Here is a 23,436-nt window from a genome sequence, read left to right as displayed (position 1 = left end):
AAGGAGGATCGGGGATGATGGTACGAAGTGATTCATGGAGTCACATTCGCCCGTATTGGCCTCTACTCGATTCTTATAGTGAAAAGAATTCCTGTGATCTCAAAGGCATACAAACAAAAATTCAATTTGCTCCAAACTATTATTATGCTAAATTGGTTTGATATTAATGCAACATATAATTCTAAAATATTTGTGATCACTTGATTAAACAACAAGATTAAAAAGGATCCTAAACCGGTTATCCAAATTATCTTATTAGGCGTGATTTTCAATTACATATTCCCTTTAAACATGCAGTATGGTGATCATAAAAATAATAGAATGAACATTAATATTTGAAGCAATTTAACAATAATTCTAACAATACAAAATCGTTAGAAAAATAATAGAAATAAACGGAACATAATTCTTACTTTGATTCTGTTTGTTTGCAACTACAAAATAATAAATGAGTTAGTAATTTCAAGGAAATAATAATAAAACAATAATTAAATTAAATTAAATAGAATTGATTTGGGGCCAAACCCTCAAACAGTTCTACCTTTCACGCCTTGGCTAAAGGACAGAACCACGAGTAAAGTAAGGACTCCTGGGAGTGCTTGAAGAAGGAATTTTGAAAGAATAAGGGTAGGCAAGGGTTTAGGCTAGAGCATAGAAGAGAGAAAAATAGAGAATTAATTCATGCCCCGTACATCAGAAATGAGGGGGTATTTATAGAAAAAATGTGCTGAGGGAACACACGGAACCCTAAAATGATAAAAACCCTAAAAATGTATCCCGCGACACAGAAAACTATACAGTGACACGGGAAATCCCACCGTCAGACGGGAAACATTCCCGTGACACGGTGCAAATTTTGTGTGACGCGGGAAATATTTAGTAAACGGGGGAGAAAACGCGTTAAGGGTTTACGCGGAAAGGACACGGAAATTCCTGTGTCCCAGCAGTTTTCCCGTGTCTCGGGAAATCCCACCGTCAGACGGGAAAGTTTCCCGTGACACGGTGGACTGCTGCCGTGGCGTAGGGATTTTCAGTCTGCTTTTCCGTCTAAATTCATTTTTAACCATAATTTCGTTAGCATCTTAAGTGCCGATTGATAATTTTGGGCCTTTGTCTGATTTATTGTTATTTGGGCTAAAATAAGAGAATAAGTAAATAAAATAAATAAAAGGTTTGGGCCAAACTAAACAATAAAATAAAAAAAGGCTTGGGCTAAAATTAAATAATAAGTTTGGGCTGAAATTAAAACTATGCTTTTACCAAACATCAAGACTAATCCATGGACTATTCAAAAATACGAATTTAATCAAATACAATTTTTTAAGCACTCTCGGGATTAAATACTGAACCCGACCAATAGTGGCGGTGAAAGGTTGTTCATCATCGTGTTGGTTTTGGGGAGACATTTTTAGGTGTCTACAGCAGCCGCCACATTGACTGAGTTTGTAGAAACGTCAGTTTTGAAAACGATAGTCAAAGTAGTCGATAGGGACGGAGAATGATTTAAGACGTTCTGCGATCCTAAATCATTTTGTACACGCCAATACCTGCTGAAAAATGTTAATTCCACATATAAAAGAGTAAAAGGATAGAATACGTATTTGACACCGGTGTATCGGTGACAAATGAGTTTGGCAGCTTCCTATGCTTGAAGGAATCTACTGGATAACGTTCATTGAAACACTATCCATGCCTGAGGAAAGCCGACTAGGAGTTTGATAGTTTTCTAAGCCTGAAGAAACCTACCGGATGATACTTTCCATGCTTGAGGAAAGTCGACGTATGAATTTGGTGTCATTCTATGCTTGAAGAAATACACTAATGATGCTTTTCATGCTTGAGGAAAGCCGACTTGGCGGTTTTCTATACTTGAAGAAAAATCCACCGATAACGCTTTCCATGCTTGAGGAAAGCCGACTTGGCGGTTTTCTATACTTGAAGAAAAATCCACCGATAACGCTTTCCATGCTTGAGGAAAGCCGACAACTACTGTATGATGGTTCGATTATCCCCGAACGTGGGCCACAGATTATTCACACCTTCAAGTCGACTATTCGACCATATTAGGTGTTTAAAACATCGACAAAATTGACTTTGGCGCTTCCTAGGGGCAAAATAGTAATTTTGATACCCTTTAAACGTCAGTTAGAATTTTTTACTTGATTTTACTGAAAAATTAACTGTCTAATTTGCGCGGAAAATCGTGTAACTTTGGTCAAAATGCCAAAAATATTCGCTAATAGCTTCAAGGGACGTGCGGGGCACGCGCGGGACCACTGTGTCACGAAGCAAGATATCCTTGACAAGGCAGGGATCCCCTTCACGCGGAACAAATTCCCGTGACACGGGAAATCTGTTGGCTGCAAATCAGTCAACTGGCATCTTTGACCAGTCCAGACCACGTGCACCATGTCAATATGTTAACGTTACATGGTGCACGTGAAACCGTCGCACGGGAAACGAGATGTAACGGGATGCTTTTTTTTTTGCTTTAAATTCGAGCTACACTTAAGCATTTCTGCCATTTTTTTGCTATTCTGTTCTTCCTCTTCTCCATTTTTTTTTGTTTTAAGCTGTCAAATCACCGAGCCACGGCAAGTGATCACCGGCGCATGGTTTCTCTTCTCGTCGAACGGAGATTTGCCCCGTGACGCGGCGTTTCGGCCGGTTTCTGTTTCTCTTTTTTTTTCTTCGTTGAAAATTCGCTGCTGGTCGTTGCTGCGCTATTGTTCAGAGCTCGCTGCTGTGGATCGGAGCTCCGTCGACTCATGAAATCACCGTGACACGGGATTTAATCTCCGTGACACGGTACCTGATCATCGTGTCGTGGCGTAGCTTGACCGTGTCACGGCGGCTGCTTTGGTGTCTTCACGATTTTGCAAATTTTGGAGCTCAAATTTTCATCAATTTGGCTCTAAATTTTTGCTATCTTCTTCATTTTTAGTTCTCCACAAGGATTTATGTAAGTTTCCTTTGATTTTTGTCTCAAATTTGCTTCAAATAATTTCATGTAAAAACCCTCAAAAATCAATTTGGGGATTTTTTTATTTTGAGGTTTATGTTGAAATTCTTGCTATGAATTTACTTGTATATGTATGTATGTGTGTTTGTGAGCGATTTGAGACAAAAATTGCATGATTTGGTGAAGAATTGAGCAAATCACCATTTTTGGTGGGAAATGGTGTTCTTGTTGTTCATATTGTTCTTTTGCACTTGAAATAATGACATATTGGTTGTAGATCTTGTAAAATATGCCATGATGCGTCGATCTATTGTTTTTTTTTTTTTTTGCAATTTTGAAACATGTCTTGTGTTATGTATGTACTACATTGTCATGGAGAACATAGTATCATGTAATTAGGAGAACATAGTATTAGTTCGTCATAGAGAAACTAAATACTATAAATAATTCCATTATTTTGCCAATTTTTAGCCTTGAGGTAAAAATTTAACGTATAATGCAATAAATAACTAAATAACTTAGGAAATTATGCTAAGCATTTAGATTTTTTATTAAAATGCAACTCGATATAAATAACTAAATGTCTTAAGAAATGATGCTAAGCATTTAGATTTTTATTTTTATCATAGCATGCCTATACGAAAGGATCGCGATCTTTCCACTCATGGCCGGCGTCAGGCTTTTCGAGAGGACACTCCCACAATTCCCAAGGGTATGGATGACGATGTCTTAGAGTCTGAGCCTCGGGCCTCTACGGGTAGAGGTAGGTGGGCTCCACCTCCGCGGACATCAGACCAGTTGGTTTTTTGTCGTGAGAACCACGTTTCTCATCGTCCACTTGCCGACATAGTTGACGGCACGCTTCGCCATCACGGTTCTGGAGCCGGAGATTTGATTCCTCGACTTCATCGGATTATCACGAGGGATCCTGCTACGAACGCCTTATGGGAATCTGCTGGTTTAGTGGATTTTTATTCGGCGATCGTAGGGTTTCGCAGCCCCCAGGGTTGTGGTGCTACAGTCGTTCGCGCGTTGTTGGAGTATTTTTGGGATACTACCAACACCTTTCACTTTGCTTGGGGGAAGATGACAGTGACCCCTCTGGACTTTAGCATGATTAGCGGTCTACGCTTCACTGACCGTGTCGTAGCACAGATGTCTGATCTTTCTTGGGGAGCGGCTGAGGCAGCTGACTTGTTAGATCCGATCGTTCAGCATATTAGGACCTAGCCAATGTCTTGAGGTGGTCCTAGGAGCGCACGATCAGAGTTGGCTTCGGTTTTAGCCCTTGGTTTCGACATGGAGGAGACATCACCTACTCAGTGAGTGCGGATCTTCATTTTGATTCTCATTTCCATGACTCTTTCTCCTGATAGGAGTTCGCGTGCACTCCTTTGCTACCTTCCCTCTTTAGTCAGGATCAGTGAGATAGGATCCTTTAGCTGGGCCAGCCTCGGATATGCCGACCTTCTCTTGTCGTTACGTCATGGCTGTAAGCAGCTGAACGACAAGTCCCCTGTCACTGTTTAAAGTTTGTGGAGAGTCATAGAGGTAACGATCCTTTCCTCTTCTTGTTTTATTTTGATTTGTTTGACTCATGTGCTCAAAGATTACTTTTCATTACAGCTATGGTTCTACGAGTACTTCCCAGGATTGGCTCGTCGACGGTGTCGTGGAGCGGTTCATGACTTCCCTGTCGGGGCCAGCTGGCGTGATCGAGGAGAGTCTCGGGTGGAGTCTGTCTCTGCGCTGCGCGGGCTGCTACGCCGAGGCACCTCTTCTGTTGGCGTAAGAATTAGTTTTGTCGCCTGTTATTTTCTCTCTCGACTTTATTTCCGGTGCTTCATCCCAACTTTTTATGGTTTTCAGGTTGCTATTGATGTCCAGTATCGTCCTTGGGCTGGGATGACTAATCTTCCCGGGGCCTTGCAGCCTTCAGTGTACCGCACTGTTTTGGTTGGTACCGGACGATTTGTCTGGTACCTGGGGGAGCGTGTCGTTCATCAGCAAAGTGGTGATCGCTTTGTGGTACCCTTATCTCCACCGGAGTCGATGCTGGACTCGCGCTTGCTTAGGGAGTTGATGAACAGGGGAGAGCGCTACATTTTTCCTTGGTAGGAGCTTGTGCGCATGGAGGGTGATTATGCGCAGGACTTGCTTCCCTCTTTGGCTCCTCCACCTCGCCTTCCTGAGGTATGATTTCTTTTGAGGAGTTTAGTCGCTAGTCTCTGTTTAAATAGTCGAATAACTTGATTATTCGTATTTTTAGACGACTGTTCGCCGTGTGGGGAGGATTGAGATTCCGCCTCAATCCTTTCGCTACCCAAAGCCGATTGGTATTACCGAGGACCATATTGCTGACGCGCCAAAGGTTTAGACAGGCACAGGAGTCTCTGCCTGAGGTTATTGAGCCGGTAAGTTTTTGATGCATTATTCATCCCTTTTAACATCGCTTGTTACTGATTTTTATCTATTTTGTTCTCAGTCTACCCGCCCGGAGATGATGGGATTCATGAAGCTAGTTGACACTCTGAAGTACTGCATCATCAGGCTTCAGCGTGGTGCGAGTTGTCGGAGCAGTTCTGGCGATGTTCTTGAGGTATGTTCATTTTTTCCCATTTCTACCATTTGTTTTATTTTGCATTGTTGACGTCTTTTGATTTTGTATCTTTCAGGAGCAACGGAGGTCCCGCTCGCGCTCGAGGAATAGGGGCTCAGACGAGGGGGAGCTTAGTCGTTGTAGACGATCTCCTGAGGTTCATCGGCATTCTCAGTCTCCGCGGGATCCTCAGATTTCTCAGCCGTTTTTGGAGGCTCAAAGGCAGCAGCCTCAGTCTTCCCAGCGCTTTCAGGGTCAGGGTCAGAGACAGCGACAATCGTTTTCACAGCCTTCACAGCCTAAGTTTAGGCCAGTTTTGACTTCCGTGGATCCTGGCTTATTTTCAGCTCCATCGTCTGGGGTTCCTCCACCGGTGTCGGGCTTGTTTTTAGTTCCAATGTATGGGACGATGTCTCCACCGACGATTCCCATTTCTTTGAGTCAGTCTACACCGTTTTCCAGTTGGACGGGTCCTGCTTTGAGTTTGACTGATGCTGGAGTTCCAAGGACTAGTAGGGATACTACTCCTCGTACTCAGATGATGGCGGGACTCTTTGGCTCACTGTTCCCATATTCACAGGCTGGAGATGACACTGATCCTAACTCTTCTAGTTCTGCAGATTTTTGATCGAGGGTCTTTATTTGTACATACTGTGAGGACACTTGACGTTGCTTATTTATTATGACTTGCTTTATACATTATTCACAGTTTATGTATTTATTAGTGTGTGTTAGTTTGTGCTTGAGACTCATTGTGTGTGATTGTGTGTTATTAATGACGTGACAAAAAATCGTAGGTGGCGTAAGTGGAGGGTACCGACCTATCAACCCCCCCCCCAAAAAAAAAGTAAAGAAAAATCTGAATAAGTTTTACAACTACTCCCAAAATAAATATGTTTGGAAATGGGACGAGGTTTATAACTTCCCTAAAGAAAAATAAAATAATAATAGAAATAAAATAATAAATAACAAAGATGAATAAAATAAAAAAAAATAAAAAAAATAAAAAAAAATAAAATGATAAAAAAATAAATAAAAAAAAATATTAATAAAATAAAAAAAAAGGTTGAGAATTTTATTAGGAATTAAACTCTCGAGAAACAAAAAAAAATAAACGGTAAAGATAAAATACTAAAAAAATCCGGATAGATACAGGAAAAGATAAAAAAAGAAAATGCGTGGGCGCCGCGACACGGCACTGTACACCGTGTCACGGCAAAATCAGCCGTGTCGCGGCAAAAATTCCTGTGACACAGTGGGAATTCCCGTGTCACGGTGCGCGCGCGTATTTTACAACTGTGTGGTTTACGCGTATAGAAAGATAGATTCTGAGTAGTTCCGAGCGTTTTTACTATAAAATAGGACCAGTATATTCGTGATATGCATAATTACGAAACACAAAATAATTAGAATTTCATATTTCAATAATAATGTCTGAGAATTTTGATAATACATTGCGCGACTGGTCTTATTCTTTGACCAATGCTGACAAAAGAGAGTTGGAATTGTTTCATGTCAGGGGTTTACTAGCCCTGAGGCATGTAGCGATTGAACATGATTTTCTTAGGGCAGCATTATACTATTGGAGTCCAGAAACACATTGTTTTAAATTTGATTACGATGAAATATGTCCCCTGCCGGAGGAATTTGGTGCCATCTTTAGATTTCCTGCTAGAAATCTTATTGCCATGCCTACCCTACGTGAGTATTATTACCAAAAGTTTGAACGCCATCTGAATCTAACAGATCCAGATTTAAATAGAATTGTGTGTGGTAATGAGGTAGACTTAGAAAAACTTGCAAATTTATATTTCAATCGCCCTGTCTCTGAGTCTTATCATGTATACCGTAGAAGGGCATATATTTTTTTGCATGTTTAGCAAGCTTTTATTTGCAAACGGTAGGGTAAGACATGTTTGTCTAGCGTCTGTGCTTGAACATGTTGAATCTGGGAGGTCTCCTATGCCTATGTGCCTTGGAGAAACATTTCGTGGCCTTAACGAAGCTAAAGCTAATCGGAAACCCATCAGGAAGGGCTGTCTAGTACTACTACAGGTAAAAACACGCTCCGAGTAGCCCCTGTGACACAAAACAGGCACCGTGACACGGTGGACTCTAACGTGTCACGATGGAATCTACAAAAAAATTTTTCGACTGATTAATTTTTTTTGTTTTTTTTTTTTGTTTTTTTTTTTTTTTGCAGATTTGGTTGATGGAGCGTTTAGAACTATTTGAAGCCCCCGATGATATTGAAAAATATGGCCCTAACGGTCTAGTCCGCAGGAAGAAGAATTACTCTGTGAACATGTCGTATGAAGACTGGAAAAATTTCTTTGCAAAGAGAGAATTTTCCATTCGTTGGGTAGTGCCTTGGTGGAGGCTTACTAGGATGGTTTGTAGGAATGATATTCCGTATTGCCGTGTTCCTAGTATCTCAAGACTGACTTTTTATTGTCCTTCTCGACTGATGCGGCAGTATAGACTTGAACAAGTAGTTCCACGCTATAACGATAGTCCTCGTGAAGTATCGTTGCATGAAAGTAACGTTCACAAATACGAGACTTATTGGAGTGGAAGACCTTTGTGGACCGTTTCTGCAAGTAACCAAGCTCCTCCTCCCTTATCTAGTGCATACCAGGCATGCTTGAATCCTAGAAGTAGGAGGGAACGAGTCGGATCACGCAAATCTGATGTGAAGAGCCGTCTTGGAAATAAGAAAGCACCTCCTAAAGATCTTCTAGGTCCAAGAACACAAGGGATTGAGTTTAAGACTCCTATAATGCCAAAAAGGAAGAATGATGTGAAAGGGAAGGGTAAGGAGAAGATGGTTTATAGAGAGAAACAACCAAAGAATTTTAAGAAAGGTGAAAGGGGTGAAAGTTCGACTAGGGGTGTGACGGTTCGGGCTACAAAAGACACATTAATGGTGAAGGCTGACCTGATTGAAAAAGAGAAGGAGGTTCCTAAAGTGAAGAGGGATTAGATCAGTATTGCTTTGCTTTTATGATTTATAATTTTTTAAAATAAGGCGCATGATGCCAATAATTGTAATCTCACATTTATTTCAATAATAATAGCATATTTATTTTCTCCTTAAATAAAAAAATTACAATGATTTTTTTTTTTTTTTTTAATATCCGAGTCAAGGAGTCGGACGCAATGGAAGAATGAAAATAAAAAACATCGAACAAATAACTGAATTCGCAAAGAACGCGTCACTTAAAAAAATCGAAAAATCTGAAATTCCACCGTGCCACGATGAAAAATTTCGTGACACGTTGGAAATTCCCGCGTCACGACAATTTTTTTTTAGGTCCACCTCGCCACGGTGGAAATTCGCCGTGACACGGTACTGTTTCCCCCCTTTTTTCCTTTGTCTTGTTGTGACGCAATGCTAAACAAGCACGTGTACTTGATCGACGGAGGAAGAATTATTTTTTTTTAAGTGGCCGGGCCCCCTTGAGGGGTTGCCTACGTATCCTTAAAAAGGAATCAGGCCAAACGTAGCTCTATTAGGTCATGAACCCATGCGACTAGGCATAGAATTTCTTGAGTTGATCCAAGTTGGTTAAATTGTGGAAACCATTACCGTCCATGTCTACCAATTGTGTCGCTCCGCCAGACAAGATGGCTTTAACAATGTACGAGTCTGACCAATTTGGTCTGAATTTTCCTCTTGGATCCAACACATTTTTGCGAAGTGCCTTAAGCACCAGGTCACCTTCTTTGATGTTCCTAGTCTTGACTTTTTTATTAAAATGTCGCGCCATACGCTGTTGGTAGGTTTGGACATGATGCAAAGCTGCCAAGCGTTTTTTATCGAGCAAGACTAGTTCATCATATCTTGCTCTAATCTAGCCGACTTCATCTAGTAGACTTTCCAACGCGATTCGGAGAGAAGGGATTTCGAGCTTTATTGGTTGTACAGCTTCAACTCCATAGACCAAAGAGAAAGGGGTAGCCCCCGTTGATGTACGAACATAGGTTCGATAACCCCAAAGGGCGAAATGTAGCTTACTTGGCCAATCCTTGTAATTTTCTGTCACCTTTTCGATGATAGTTTTCACATTTTTGTTGGCCGATTCGACCGCACCATTTGTTTGTGGTCTGTAAGGTGATGATCTGTGATGTTTGATATGATATTTCTGTAATAATTCCGCGCATTTGGCTTGGAAATGTGTTCCATTATCACTGATCATCTCATGTGGTACCCCATAGCGGCATATAATATTTTTCTCTATGAATTGAGCTACATGTTTTGCTGTTAGCTTAGCATATGAGGTAGCTTCGACCCATTTGGTGAAATAGTCGATTGCTACGAGGATGAATTCATGCCCCTCTTGTCCTGGTGGCGTTATCTTTCCAATGATGTCGATGCCCCAAGTAGAGAAAGGCCATGGAGAAGTATATGTGTAGAGAAGCGAAGGTGGAACGTGCTGTAAATTTGCGTAGACTTGACACTTCATACATTTCTTGACGTATTCGTGACAATCTCTCTCCATAGTAGTCTAATAATAACCTTGTCGTTGAATCTTTTGGACTAACATCTTCGCATTCATGTGCGTTCCACATATACCGGCATGAAGGTTTTACATGGTTCTGTGTTCTTCTTTCTTGGCTATACATAAGAGATTTCTCCCCATTGCAGTCCTTTTGTGGAGTTCTCCCCTGATGAGTACATACTGTGAGGCCAGGAGCCTCAAAGCACGACGTGCCCTTTTATCAGTATGAGGAGGGTATTCTCCTCTTGTCACATAATTAAGGATATCTGTATACCATGGTTCTTCATCTTCTTCTTGCGATTCTTGTTCATCATCAAGTGCGTGAACATAAGCCGGTTCATATCTTCTTTCTATGGTCAACGGCATTCTGATTGTATCCGTTGGAATTTGCACCATTGATGCTAATTTAGCTAGTGCGTCGGCAAACTGGTTTTCTTCTCTAGGCAAGTACGTATATTCCACTTCATCTAGTTGCTCCGTGAGATTTTCTAGATGAGCTGATACGTAGCGAGACTTTCACTCCTCACATTCCATCTCTTGGAGATTTGGTTAATGATTAGTGAAGAATCGCCGTAGATTCTGAGCTTCTTAATTCCCAAGGCAACAGCTGTTTCTAAATCCAAAATACATGCTTCATATTCTGCGGCATTGTTGGTGACATCAAAGTCGAGCTTCATGGAAATTGGGATATGCTCTTCATTGGGTGATACAAAAAAGACTCCTACACCACAACCTTTTTGGTTTGAAGCTCCATCGAAATAGAGCATCCAGCTATCATCTTCGGTCATGAGTAAATCTTCGTCAGGGAAATCATACTCATCTTCTTCTTTCTCAACTTCTTCTAGCGGAAAGTCTGCTAAGAAGTGAGAAACTGCAGAACCTTTGATGGCTTTTTGTGGTACAAATTTCAAGTCGAACTGAGCAAGATTGACTATCCACCTTGATAATCTGCCATTGAGTGTTGCTTTTTCGAACAAGTATTTGAGAGGATCCATCTTAGACACGACATGCACGGTATGAGTGAGCATGTAATGTCTTAGTTTCTGTGCGGCCCACACAAGTGCGAGACACAACTTTTCAAGTGGTGCGTATCGTGTCTCGTATCCTTGAAGCTTCTTACTCAAGTAGTAAATTGAATTCTCCTTGCTTTCCATCTCTTGTGCTAGCATTGCCCCCATCGTTTCTCTCGTGACCGTAAGGTAGAGTCGAAGGGGAAAGTCATGTAATGCTGGCGCTAGCACGGGTGGGTTTGCCAGGTACTCTTTGATTTTGTTGAAAGCTTTTTGGCAATCGTCATCCCATGTGACTGGCATGTTTTTCTTAAGCTTTTTGAATATAGGTTCACATATTGCTGTGAATTTTGATATGAACCTACTTATATATTGCAACCTTCCAATAAAACCTCGAATTTCCTTCTCATTCTTGGGCGATGGCATGGCCATGATCGCTTTTACTTTTATGGGATCTATTTCAATCCCTCGAGAACTGATCACATATCCAAGTAATTTTCCTGACGTGAGTCTGAATGCACACTTTGCTGGATTTAATCTCATGTTGTACTTGCGGAGTCTTTCAAAGAACTTGTGAAGTGCAATGATGTGGCCTAGGAGATCTTTAGACTTAACGATCATATCATCGACATACACCTCCACCTCTTTGCGCATCATATCAGGTGACAATGTTGTGGCTGCTCTTTGGTAGGTGGCACTCACGCTTTTCAACCCGAATGGCTTTACTGTATAGCAATATGTACCCCATTGTGTGATTAATGTTGTTTTCTCCCTATCTTCTTCAGCCATTAATACTTGATTATATCCGGCGTAGCCGTCCATGAACGATAGGACTGCATGGTTTGGTGTGTTATCGACCAGAATGTCAATGTGAGGTAGAGGGAACCCATCTTTCGGGCTTGCTTTATTGAGGTCCCTGTAATCAACACACATTCTGACCCTTCCATCCTTCTTTGGAACCACATTTGCTATCCATTCTGGATACTTGGATACTTTGATGAAACCTGCGGCCAACTACTTTCTGATTTCTTCTTTGATTTTGAGAGCCACATCCGGTTTCATATGGCGCAGCTTTTGTTTGACAGGCTTCATACCCGGAATGAGTGGTATCGTATGTTGAGCTATATCCCTATCAATTCCTGGCATATCTTGGTATGACCAAGCAAATACATCAACAAATTCAATAAGCAAATTAATTAGCTCTTTGCGTTCATCTTCACTTAGTGTTAATCCTATTTTTACTTCTTTAACAGTCATATCATTGAAAATATTAACTGTTTCTGTATCTTCGATAACTGCCGTTTTATTTTCGTGTTCTTCCATTGCTTTTATTATTACTTTGTCATTTTTATCATTAGAAAAGCAATATTGATCAGGGCTAGGGGAATGACACGCATCGTAAGCAAAGGTACTCATTTTATTGAATTCATCGGTTAATACATTAAGAGGGGCAAGGTTAGCTGCGACCTCACCGAAAAGAGAAGACTCAACAAGAGAATCAGGATTGGACTCTATAGCAGAAAGAGATCGGCCTCAGATTCAGACTTAGACTCAGACTCGGACTCGAACCTAGACGACTCAGACTCATCAAACATAGGACCTTCGGTTATTTCCAACTTCTCTCCGCTTGGCGTAGTGATCCTCAATGTCTTGCGCCATCCCTTTGAAATATTATCACCTTGGACGATTAACTCAAAGGGGTCAAAATCCTTGTTTGCTATAACAGCTTGAACGAGCTCGGAATTATCATTGCAGACGGGCTTAGATTCATTCTTCTCCATTCCAAAAAGAAGGTTAATGCCTAGATCATCAGAGCTTGGGCTAGCTGGTTTCTCAGTTGTGAAGAGATCTTCGTCTTTATCAACAAAGTCACAATCGAGGAACATTTCGAATCCTGGTTCACGCTTCCCATCGTAGACGAATGGCTTAGGGAATTCATAGCATGGGAAGTCTTCCCCTTCTTTGATGTACTGGCCATTGAGGGTTAATGGATATGGATCCATGGCCATTTCCGTCTTCATGATTCGAGCGTTATTGCGAGCCTTCATTTTCAAGAGGGCTTGTTTCACATCTTCTTTTGTTGGCTTGAATCCCAAGCCAAAAGTATCTTTCTTGAGTGCACCAGGATGGCCCCAAAGTTCAGCCATTTTCTTTTTGAGTCCGAGGGGTCATTCCAGGGAAATGCCCTTGCTTCTTCAAAATGGCATTAATATTGGTGTTTGAATAGGGACCGAAGTCGAGATGGCACTTCTCCTCTTCTTCGATCATGAGAACATCATCGAGTGAAAATCCCCAAAGATCTTCATCTTCTGCGTCATGTTCGACATGGACGATAAGAGTGTCGATAACTTGAATGCGCATGGGAGAGGCATCAATGGTAATTGGAACCCCTCCAACTATGGCTTTCACTTTCTGGTGCAACGAGGATGGGATCGCCTTTAGCTCATAGAGCTAAGGACGTCCTAACAACAAATTGATAGAGGCCTTAATGTCCACCACCTGAAATTTGGTGCGACGTTCAATGGCCCCAGTAGTTATGTTTAGTATGATAGTACCCACGGCTTGACGGCAAGTATTATATTAAGCGCAAATCCCTTGAGTAGAGGGATCCGTTCTTCATTCTTTATGCCCAATTTCTTTGCAGTGCGGAGTGGGAATACATTGATTGCAGAGCCATTATCATCCAGGCTAAGAGGAACATTCATCTGCCTACACACCACAGTGAGGTGTAAGGCCTTATTATGTTGATCCCCTTCCGGGGGCAGATCTTTGTCAGAAAACGAAATCAGATTGCTAGTACTTGGCAATTCAGTAGTGAGAAAGTTGACCAGTCCTTGAAGAGTCATATCATCATCAACTCTTATTTTCACCAGAGCATTCATCACAGCCTTTCGATGCTCGTGAGAGGTGGCCAAAAGCTTCCACACATTCGTCTCCACCTTGGTCTTTTGTAATTGTTTGACCACATCGTTGTTCACAGGGTCGATGGGATTAACTATTGGATGTGATTGCGGTGGAGGTGGAGGTGGACTAGGTTATTGCAACCGTCCACTTCTGGTGAGAACCTTGACCTCAAGGTCTCCCCAAACATCTTCACTTGTGCCAAGAGATGAACAGGCTATATCCTTGAGATAGACGTCTTCATCATCACTATCCCAAATTCCATTCACTTCTTCATAACTCGAAACAAATACAACTTTTGGCAGAGGTTCATTCACAGGTTGAATGAGTATTGACGGATCAAAGGAGACTTCATCTCCCATGATAGCCAAAGCATCGGAAAGAGGACCTGTTTGAATGTTAGGCTTCCCTACTACAAATTTGGGCTTAAGTAACACTCATTGGTAACACTTTAAAATTTTCATGATTGTTTGTGCTTAACGTAACACTTTTGTAACATAATGATATTAGGTAATTTTTTTTGTAACACTTTAATATTAAGTAACACTTTATTGTAACACTTTGATATTAGGTAGCACTTGATTGTAGCACTTTTTTTTCTTAAAAAAAAAATTTAAGTTATTGAATCCTTCTTTTCTTTTTTTAACAAATATTTTTATTAAAATGGACCATCACATTCCTAGCCTCGCAACTTTCTTCCTCCCTCGTATTTTTCCACCCCTCAAGCTTTCATGGTCTCTTTACAGTTTACACTTCACCTCCTTTCCTCGACTTCCACCGCTACCCCCTTCTCGTTCATGGTGCTACTCTGTAACCCCAGTCCACCGCAACCTCCATCAATCACAATCCGTGCTTCAACTTGAAGATGTACACAACAACCCGTACTCTAAGTTGAAGAAACAACAATTACCACCTCCAAAGATAGCGATTGCCACCTCTTGACCTCCATCCTCGGTGGCCTCCATCTTAAAATTAGGGATACGACTAATTCAGTTCCCTCTCCCTTCCATTATCAACAAGAATTTGTTCTAGTTAAAGTTAGGGTTTTAATTCCCTCTCTCTAATTTTTTTTTTTTATTTGGAAAATATGAGAAATTTTATTACCAAAAGGAAAAGTTACAACTTACAAGAGCTAAGTTAAAACAGACACCAAACTCCACAAGACCTAAAAAAACAGGCCAACCAACCACCAAACAGTTCAAGCTCAATCTCCTGCCACCTTCTAGGAACCCTCACTCTAATTTTGTTGATGATTTACTAATTTGATGTTGATTTTGCCCATTAACATGTTTAATTTCAGTGTTTTTCATACTGAATTTGCCTCATAACATGCTTAATTTCACTATTTTTATACTGAATATAGCATTCATCTGAATTAATTGAAGTGTATATTTAGATGAGTTTGGGATATTTGTTTTTTTTTTCTTTTTTATTACTGCTTCTTTGATTTATGTTGTATTTGATCTTTAGTGACTAATATGACCGATTATAATATGATTATTTTTTTTTTTTAAATCTGAATTGGTTCTTCATAAGCTTGTTAAAAATCCATGAAAATGTGGGGGAAAGAGATGCAAAAATTGAAGACAATGCCATGTTAAGGGTTTACTTCTTTGCTTATGTATACGGGAAGTCTTGAAAGTATAATTGTTGTTGTTACCTTTGGCAATATTGGTTTTATGCTGAGGCGATTTTCATTGCCGGTAGCTTAATTGGTCTTGGTTATATTTATTTTGCGGATAATCTATTGCTTATGCATACGGGACACCCACTCTATGATCTATAATAATTAGATGCATGACTTGTATCCCAATTTCATAGTATGAAGTCATGTTAGTACATATAAGGTCATCTAAAAGTAATTTTCCGTATCTTTTTCAAGTATATAGATTGAGAGGTAATTGCAAACTCATATTCCTTTTTTGTAATTTTCCCTACTTTACTACAAAGCAAGTCATGTCATTACTCATTACTCCGTATTATTTAGAAGCTATACTTTGTTTCTTATAACTTAGTACTATCTCTAACTGTGGATATTTTTTGTAGACTGGAATTATATTGTATGCAGAATTGATTAGCCATTACATTCACTATGAAACTTGATGAGCTAATTTGGGATATATTTTGATTTCGGTTTATAAACTCTGTCCCAGTTGCTGCTCATTGTGGATCAATTGATCGCTAGTGGCGAAGGTAATTAGTACCACATTTTTTCCTTTACTACTTTTAATTAACTCATGTTCATGTCATCCAAGTAAGAGCTAATTATAATCACTCCTTTGTTCATTTTGTAGTTTAAATTTCAATAGCTTATTGCTTTACGTTTTTTTGACTTCCTGAATTAGATTATCATTGTGTTTGGTGGATCACTGATTAATGCAATTAAACCAAGGTAATTCCTCTTCCACCATTAACTCATTATATTCTTATTGTAATTAATCATTGTGACTAGACAAAATCATGGGGTAATGAATTACAAGACCTTTAATTTATTATTTATGCTTTGTTATTCGCATGGTGATTTTAACAAATTCATTATTATTTGTCTTTATTCATTAAAATGAGAAATATATACTATGTGACTTATTAAATTGATTGCTTATGTTAGCTGCAGGCTACACTAGTTGATTGCCTCATGTCTTGGATTTATCTCTAAGTTCTTTTTATTCTTGGTTTTGTGCGTGTGTGTGGGTTCAACATGATAGGTCTGTTGTATCTAGTTGGGGTGCATTTTTAAGGTAATACGTACGGAGTAATTCTTAAAGTATCATATCGGCTCTAATGTTTATCTTTCCTACCCAAGATTTATTTTCTACCTCTTTTTTCTAAATGATGACGCTGGAAATTATGAAGGGTATGCACTATGAAGTTAATCTTACATCAAGACGCTTATAAGCTTAAAAATATTTGAAATTAAAATATAGGACTCTTAACTATTTCAAGTGACCTTGTGCTCAAGTTTCAACGTAAGCTCCATTTTGTTATGTATAGTGATAAACGTACCTTGTGATTTTGTCATACTAGATTACAGTGTAACCTGGGCTGTTTGTGTTTACTAGCTAGTAAGGAAAAATGTAATTGATAGTTTTGAGTTTTTGACTCATGAAAGGTTATAGCGGTAGCTAACAACTATTGTTTGGGTATATATATTTGCTAAGGATCAAAATTGCAAAATTACTTTATGTGCAACTGTAAGGTAATCTTAAGGTGCCTATCCTCTTAATCTATTATACTTTTAGTTCATTTTTACACACATGTCCATAATTCATTATTACTGTTTACTCTTTCAATATCTGCTTTTTATGCCCTTACTCATCGTGGGTGTTATGATAATATATTGAATTTGTTATATAATAGATAAGATGATTTCTTGTCATTTATTCTTCACTATTTCTTGTCATCATTTAATCTTTTCTAATTATAAGATATTAGGACTTCTTCTTACTCTACTTATAAATGGTGGTTGTTGATGCAAAACATATCTTTAAATTGTTCTCTGTTGCTGATTGATGCTGTTACTGATGCCTACTACCATCGTGTTCTGCTACTGATGTCTACTGCCACCATTGTGTGCTGCCACTGCTCTCTACTGGCCTGATAGTGTTGTCTGCTGCTATCTACTGTTGCTGTCCGTGGACTATTTTGCCTTTTCTGTTCTGGAGTTTAGTGGTCTGATGTAAAGACCAAAGTCGACTTCCCTTTGTTTTGATTCTTAGATTGTTTATCCAAAATAAAAAAAATTGGTGTTTATAGGTGTTTTTTAAAGAATTTATGAGATTATATCAATTTCAAATGATTGTCTATTGTTTATGTTAATTTCATATTTGTTATTGTTGTATATGTTAATATTATTTTTATATCTAAAAAAAGTTGTATATTCTAAATAATCATACTGTTTAAAGAAATAATAATAATAATAATAATAATAATAATAATAATAATAATAAATGTTACTTATTAATCAATAAAGTGATACAATAGTTTGCAATAAGTGATACATAATGTTGAAGAATGTGTTACCCTACATCAAAAGATGATTGAAAAATGATACCTAATTAGCAACAAAGTGTTACATTAGTTCCCAGAAGTGATACTAATGTGGGATAAAGTGTTACCATATGATTGAAAAATGTTACTAAAGATAAGTAAGTGTTACATGAGAAATCAAAAGTAACACTTTAAAAATGGTACTAAAATAATAAAAAGTGTTACTTAAGAAGGTTTATAGTAACACTTTTAAAAGTGATATCATGCGCTACCAAAAGTGTTACATAAGACTTTAGGTAACATGGGCAGATGTATCAGCCACTAAAATGTAACCTATTATCTATAATAACACTTTTACAACTTCACGTAACACTTTTTAGGTGTTACTTAAATTTAGTTTTGTACTAGTGCTTCTTGCCCCCTTGAGGGACAGGAAGTTGATTAGCATCAATTAGGTCTTGGATCGCATCCTTCAACCTCCAACACTTCTCAGTATTTTGACCATTGCCGTGATGAAACTTGCAATAAGCATTGGGGTCATAGCTAGTGGTCCTATTCTCTGGTCGAGGTTCTGGAAATGGTCCAATTGGCATAATCAGTCCTTGACCATGCAAACGGTCAAAAGCAGCATCATCAGTCATTCCCAAAGGCGTGTAAACCCTCCTTTGCCTTTGGAATCTTTGAGGAGGAGCATTAAGGGCCAGCACATCATTGATATTGATATTGTTGGTAGCGTTATTGGGCTTGGAAGACGAAGAAGAAGGAGTGTCGTTCTTCTTGTTTTTCCAAGTGTTGTTATTATTGTTGCTACCAGCAGTCTTCATAAGTTCATCCTCGATATTGATCCTAATATCGTATACATTTTCAAAGGTACTCAAAGGCAGAAACTTCAAGTGTTGCTTGTACTTATGAGTCAGATTGGCAATGAACAAGCGAACCATCTCTTTTTCCTTGGGGGGATCCACCAAGAGCGCGGCTGTTTCCCTCCACCTGCTTAAGTAAGTGGTGAAGCCTTCATTCTCTTTCTGTTTGAGAATGGAGACTTCACGTTTAGAAGTCTTGGCCTGAATGTTACACTTGTAACGATTCATAAAGCTTTCAGCAACATCCTCCCAGGTCGCGACATGTTTAGATTCCAAAGAGTAGAACCACTGTTGACAGGCATGCTCCAAGGAAAGAGGGAACACTGTAGGAAAGAGTGTCACATCTACTCCCTTAAGAGCCATGGTTGTAGAAAAAGCCTTCAAATGGAAAATCGGATTATTAGTAGGCTTGAACTTGGGAATGTCAGCAGTGGAAAACTTCTCAGGAAGCTTGTCCCTTATGGACGAAGAGGTGATAGGTTGTTCCACATAAGTGAATTCTTCAGAAATCTTACTCATCTGTTCCTTAATCTTGTCCATTGCAGCGGCAGTGACATTATTTTGATTGTCTTGCTCTACCGTGTTCACTCTAGTGGTGAGTGTTTGCATCATGTTAGACAACATTTCAATTGTCATGTTGATGTTCTCGATATCTTCCTTAGTAGCCATTGGTTGAAAGTAGACTGGAGATGGATCTTGTGGAGATGATTGTGGTTGTTTCCTTGTGCGCCTCTTTGGTATAAGAGGTTGTTGAGGTATTGACTCGAACCGTAACAATCTACCCCTGCTTCTTGACAAAGTGTTGTGACACCGAAACAAACACACCTTTAATGAACAAACTTAACCTTAACCCATTCGGATAAAAAAAATATTGAATTTTAAAAATCTATAATTTTGAAATTCTATTTATTTATTTATTTATGTATTTTTATTTTAAAAAAATAAAAATAAGGGAGGATACTATCCGACTTACTCCGAAAAAAAAACGACACAAAAAAGACTACCCTAAAATACGGTCAAAAAGTGGTGCACGACTAAAGAAAAAAGTGTGTGAATACGTCATGTGAGTGATTAAGTGAGGTTATGGACGCGTGTTTTGACCGTAGAGCTAGACATGACACCAAACTGGACACATAAACCACATACGTACGCACAAATACCGAAAAAACACTGACGTGACACTTTTCCTGAGCACCGTGTCACGGTGCTGGCTGTCGTGACATGGTGCAGCCTACCGTCAGACGGTAGAAAGCGCCGTGTCACGGCACTGTTCACCGTGGCACGACAGAACTTGCCGTGACACGGTGCGCAGTTCCAGGTCTATTTTGTGATTTTTCCAGATTTTAATCGATTTCAGGTCCGTACTGATTACTATGTGGAATTAAAAACCCTCGGTCATGGGTTAAAAAAAAAAGAGTAAACACATGAAGGTTAGCACCATACATACTATGTAGCACTTAGTCACGATGATGTAAAAAAAGTTCGCAACCTAGAGTCAAGATCTATATTCAACTATTGGTCAAGCTTTGGGTGTCAAAAGGGTACTATGGTTAAGAGTTTGGACGCGTTAACAAGGCAGTCTCCCTTGAGGGTGTATGGCAATGGGCGGCTCCGCGAGTTCGTGATGAAATCGAACTCGACTCCATGGTTTGGGTGGATTTAATAACTCGGATGAACCCTTATTGCCATGAGCGTTTTTGGGTTGATAGAGCTTAAATCCCCCGAGGCTAAGACGCATGTAGAACACACACGTTTTTTCATAAAAATCAAAGGAAGTTGACTGTGAAAAGATAAAACAAGCCACTGGACTGATTTTAGGACTGCCGTGACACGGCAGGATTTCCCGTGCCACGGTACTGCACACCATCAGACGGTGCACTGTACCGTGACACGGCAGATTCTGCCGTGGCACGGCAGTTAGAAAATCTGACTGGTGCCCAGTTTTCCTTCGTACGCAATCGAGTTATTCAATTTCTCCTACGGGACAGACCTAAATGCGACGTTAAAACATCTATGCATATGCAAAAAAGCCAAATTAATCACATGGATATTTTTCATGAATCTTTCAAGTCTTATCCACTCATCTTAATTAAATAACGATTACTCAAATCGATAAATAAATAAAAGGTTTGGGCCAAAATAAATAATAAAACAATAAAATAAAAAAGGTTTGGGCTGAAATTAAAAAATTTATGCTTTGACCAAATATCTAGACTGATCCATGGACTATTCAAAAATTGAATTTAATTAAATACGATTTTTTAAGCACTCTCGGGATTAAATACTAAACCCGACCAATAGTGGTGGTGAAAGGTTGTTCATCATCGGGTTTGGTTTTGTGGAGACATTTTTAGGTGTCTACAGTAGGTTGGGTAGGTCAGGTGATCCGGTCTTAAATGATTGGTCTCTTATTTTGAGATTGATAGAGCTAGGAGGGAAAGTAGGTAAGGGGTAAGGCTCCCATGGAGGTGAGCGAGATGGCTAGCTCTAGTCATATGATAGAGACCGGTGAGGGGAGTTCTCATTCTACCCCTTACCTTACTGCGGAGTGATACTACAATGGCTACCCCCCTTTTTTATGTCCTTTATATGATGTTTCTCCGTTGCCTATATTTTTTTAGGTTTAGAGTTCTGGGGGTAGTCCATTTTGAGCTTGGGGGTGTTTTATGTCGTTTGTTGCTGTGCTTCACCGTTTCCCCCCTTGCTTTTATAGTTCATTCCTGATCTCATATGCTTCTAGTATTGAACTCTGTGTCTTTCGGTTTTATATTGATGATGTTGTACTTCTGCTGATCTCTTTGCCCGGTTATTGATCTTGTTGTTTGTTTCGCTGATCACTGTCTGTTGTGTTTCTCTATGTCTCTGTTATGATGATTTCGGATGATGATTGTTTGATATTCTCCTGATACTATTTCACTCTGATGATTTTGCTTCCTTTACTCATTTGATTCTATTCCTGTTACTATTATTTTTTGCTTTTTCTTTATTTTCATGCATTTTATTTTCTCTTTTCTTCTTTTCTTTTGTATTGAAGTTACTAACATTTTCTTTGTATATAGTTCTTTATTTCTCACCTTGCTCTGTCGTTTATGCTTTGGATTTCGATGATTCGTAAAGGTGCTATTCCGCCTTGTTTTATGTAGCATAGCTTTGGCGCCTGGTGAGATCTTTCTATTTCTCTTCTTTACTTTTATTGGATGCTTAGATTAGGATTAGTTTTAGGATGAGTTGATCGTTCGAGGATGTTTTCCTTGTAACACCTAGCGTGTTTGGGGTCATTGGCGTTGTTGCCGAATGACCGCTTGTTGGACGATTGGGTTTTACTTGTGATTTCTCTCATTCTTTTGCTATTCTCTCTAAGTTTTCTTTTCTTTCCTTTCACAAAAAAAAAATGTTTTTGAGGCTATACTTTTCTTTTTACTTGTTTAGCTCTTATCCTTGGATATTCTACAATTCGGAATTTTGCCTTTGAATGTATGCTTTCCTATGTTTTATCGGTGTGCATGCTTTGAGAGTATTCTCGATTGACTCTAGGATAGGGTATGCTAAGGTAGCGGTTTAGACCTTTAGGTGCCTTGAAGCCGGATTCTTTTGGTTGTGGTAAGACGGAGCTGCTTCCTTTGGTGGATTTGACAACTTTAGTAAGTTTTTGCAACAATCGTGTGAGGATTTTTCTTTTTCAAGCCTTCATCATTTTTTATTGTGCGGCGTGGATCCTTGACATTTGCATACCTAATCTTGAATCTTGACTCATAATTCTCAAGCACAAGACCGAACCAACTAGGAAGGACAAAGGCAACTTTTCAGGGTGGTAATTTTTCATTTCTAGGATTTTCTTCTTTCTTTTTAGTTCATTGGGTTTACATTTGCCTTCTTTCTAACCATTTGAGCCTTTCCCCTTCTTTTCAAGCTACATCTTTAGAACTTTGAGCCTTTTGTTTCTTTTATTTCCATTTTTGGTTTTTGTGAAGCAAATGGTCATGTTTTTGGAGTTTGTGGTCTAAAAAGTTTGATATTGGTTTTATTTGTAAGCAAGCTAGTCTTTTGTATATATTGTGAATAATGACAAGTGAATAAATGAAAACCCCGTTCAAAAATTAAACAAAGGCAAGGACATAATAAATGCAAAATTGAAAAAGCCGTCAAAAATTAAAGTGGCAAGGACAATTGCTTTGAGGGGGTGTTTGGATTTTGGGAATGGGAATTTGGGGATTAAAAGGTGGGAATGAGATTGGGAATTAATTGATGGGATACATGAAATTATTCCAATACCTTGTTTGGATAGTGGGTGAGAATATATAGGGAATAAATAACAATTTTACAAAAATACCCTTAATAAGATTATGATGAGTGTCATTTATGGCACTCATTTGATTCTCTTTAGGGTGGATTTCATGCTATTTTATAGCTCTTTTCTTTAGCTTTTCCTTAATTTTACTATTTATTTCTTTAGTTTGCATTTTCTTAGTTGAATTTATATTTTTATACATTTCTTAGTTTATTTTGTTATTTTCTCTTTTATTTGCTTGTTTTCTTTAATTTTTCAGGTTAAGATCTCATGAGTGACATTTATGTCACTCCTAGGATAGTGTTTATGCCTTGTTTTACCTTG

This window comes from Chenopodium quinoa, unplaced genomic scaffold (genome assembly GCF_001683475.1).
Source record: "Chenopodium quinoa cultivar QQ74 unplaced genomic scaffold, ASM168347v1, whole genome shotgun sequence".
In the NCBI taxonomy this organism is placed as follows: Eukaryota; Viridiplantae; Streptophyta; class Magnoliopsida; order Caryophyllales; family Amaranthaceae; genus Chenopodium; species Chenopodium quinoa.
This window is presented reverse-complemented; position numbering follows the sequence as displayed.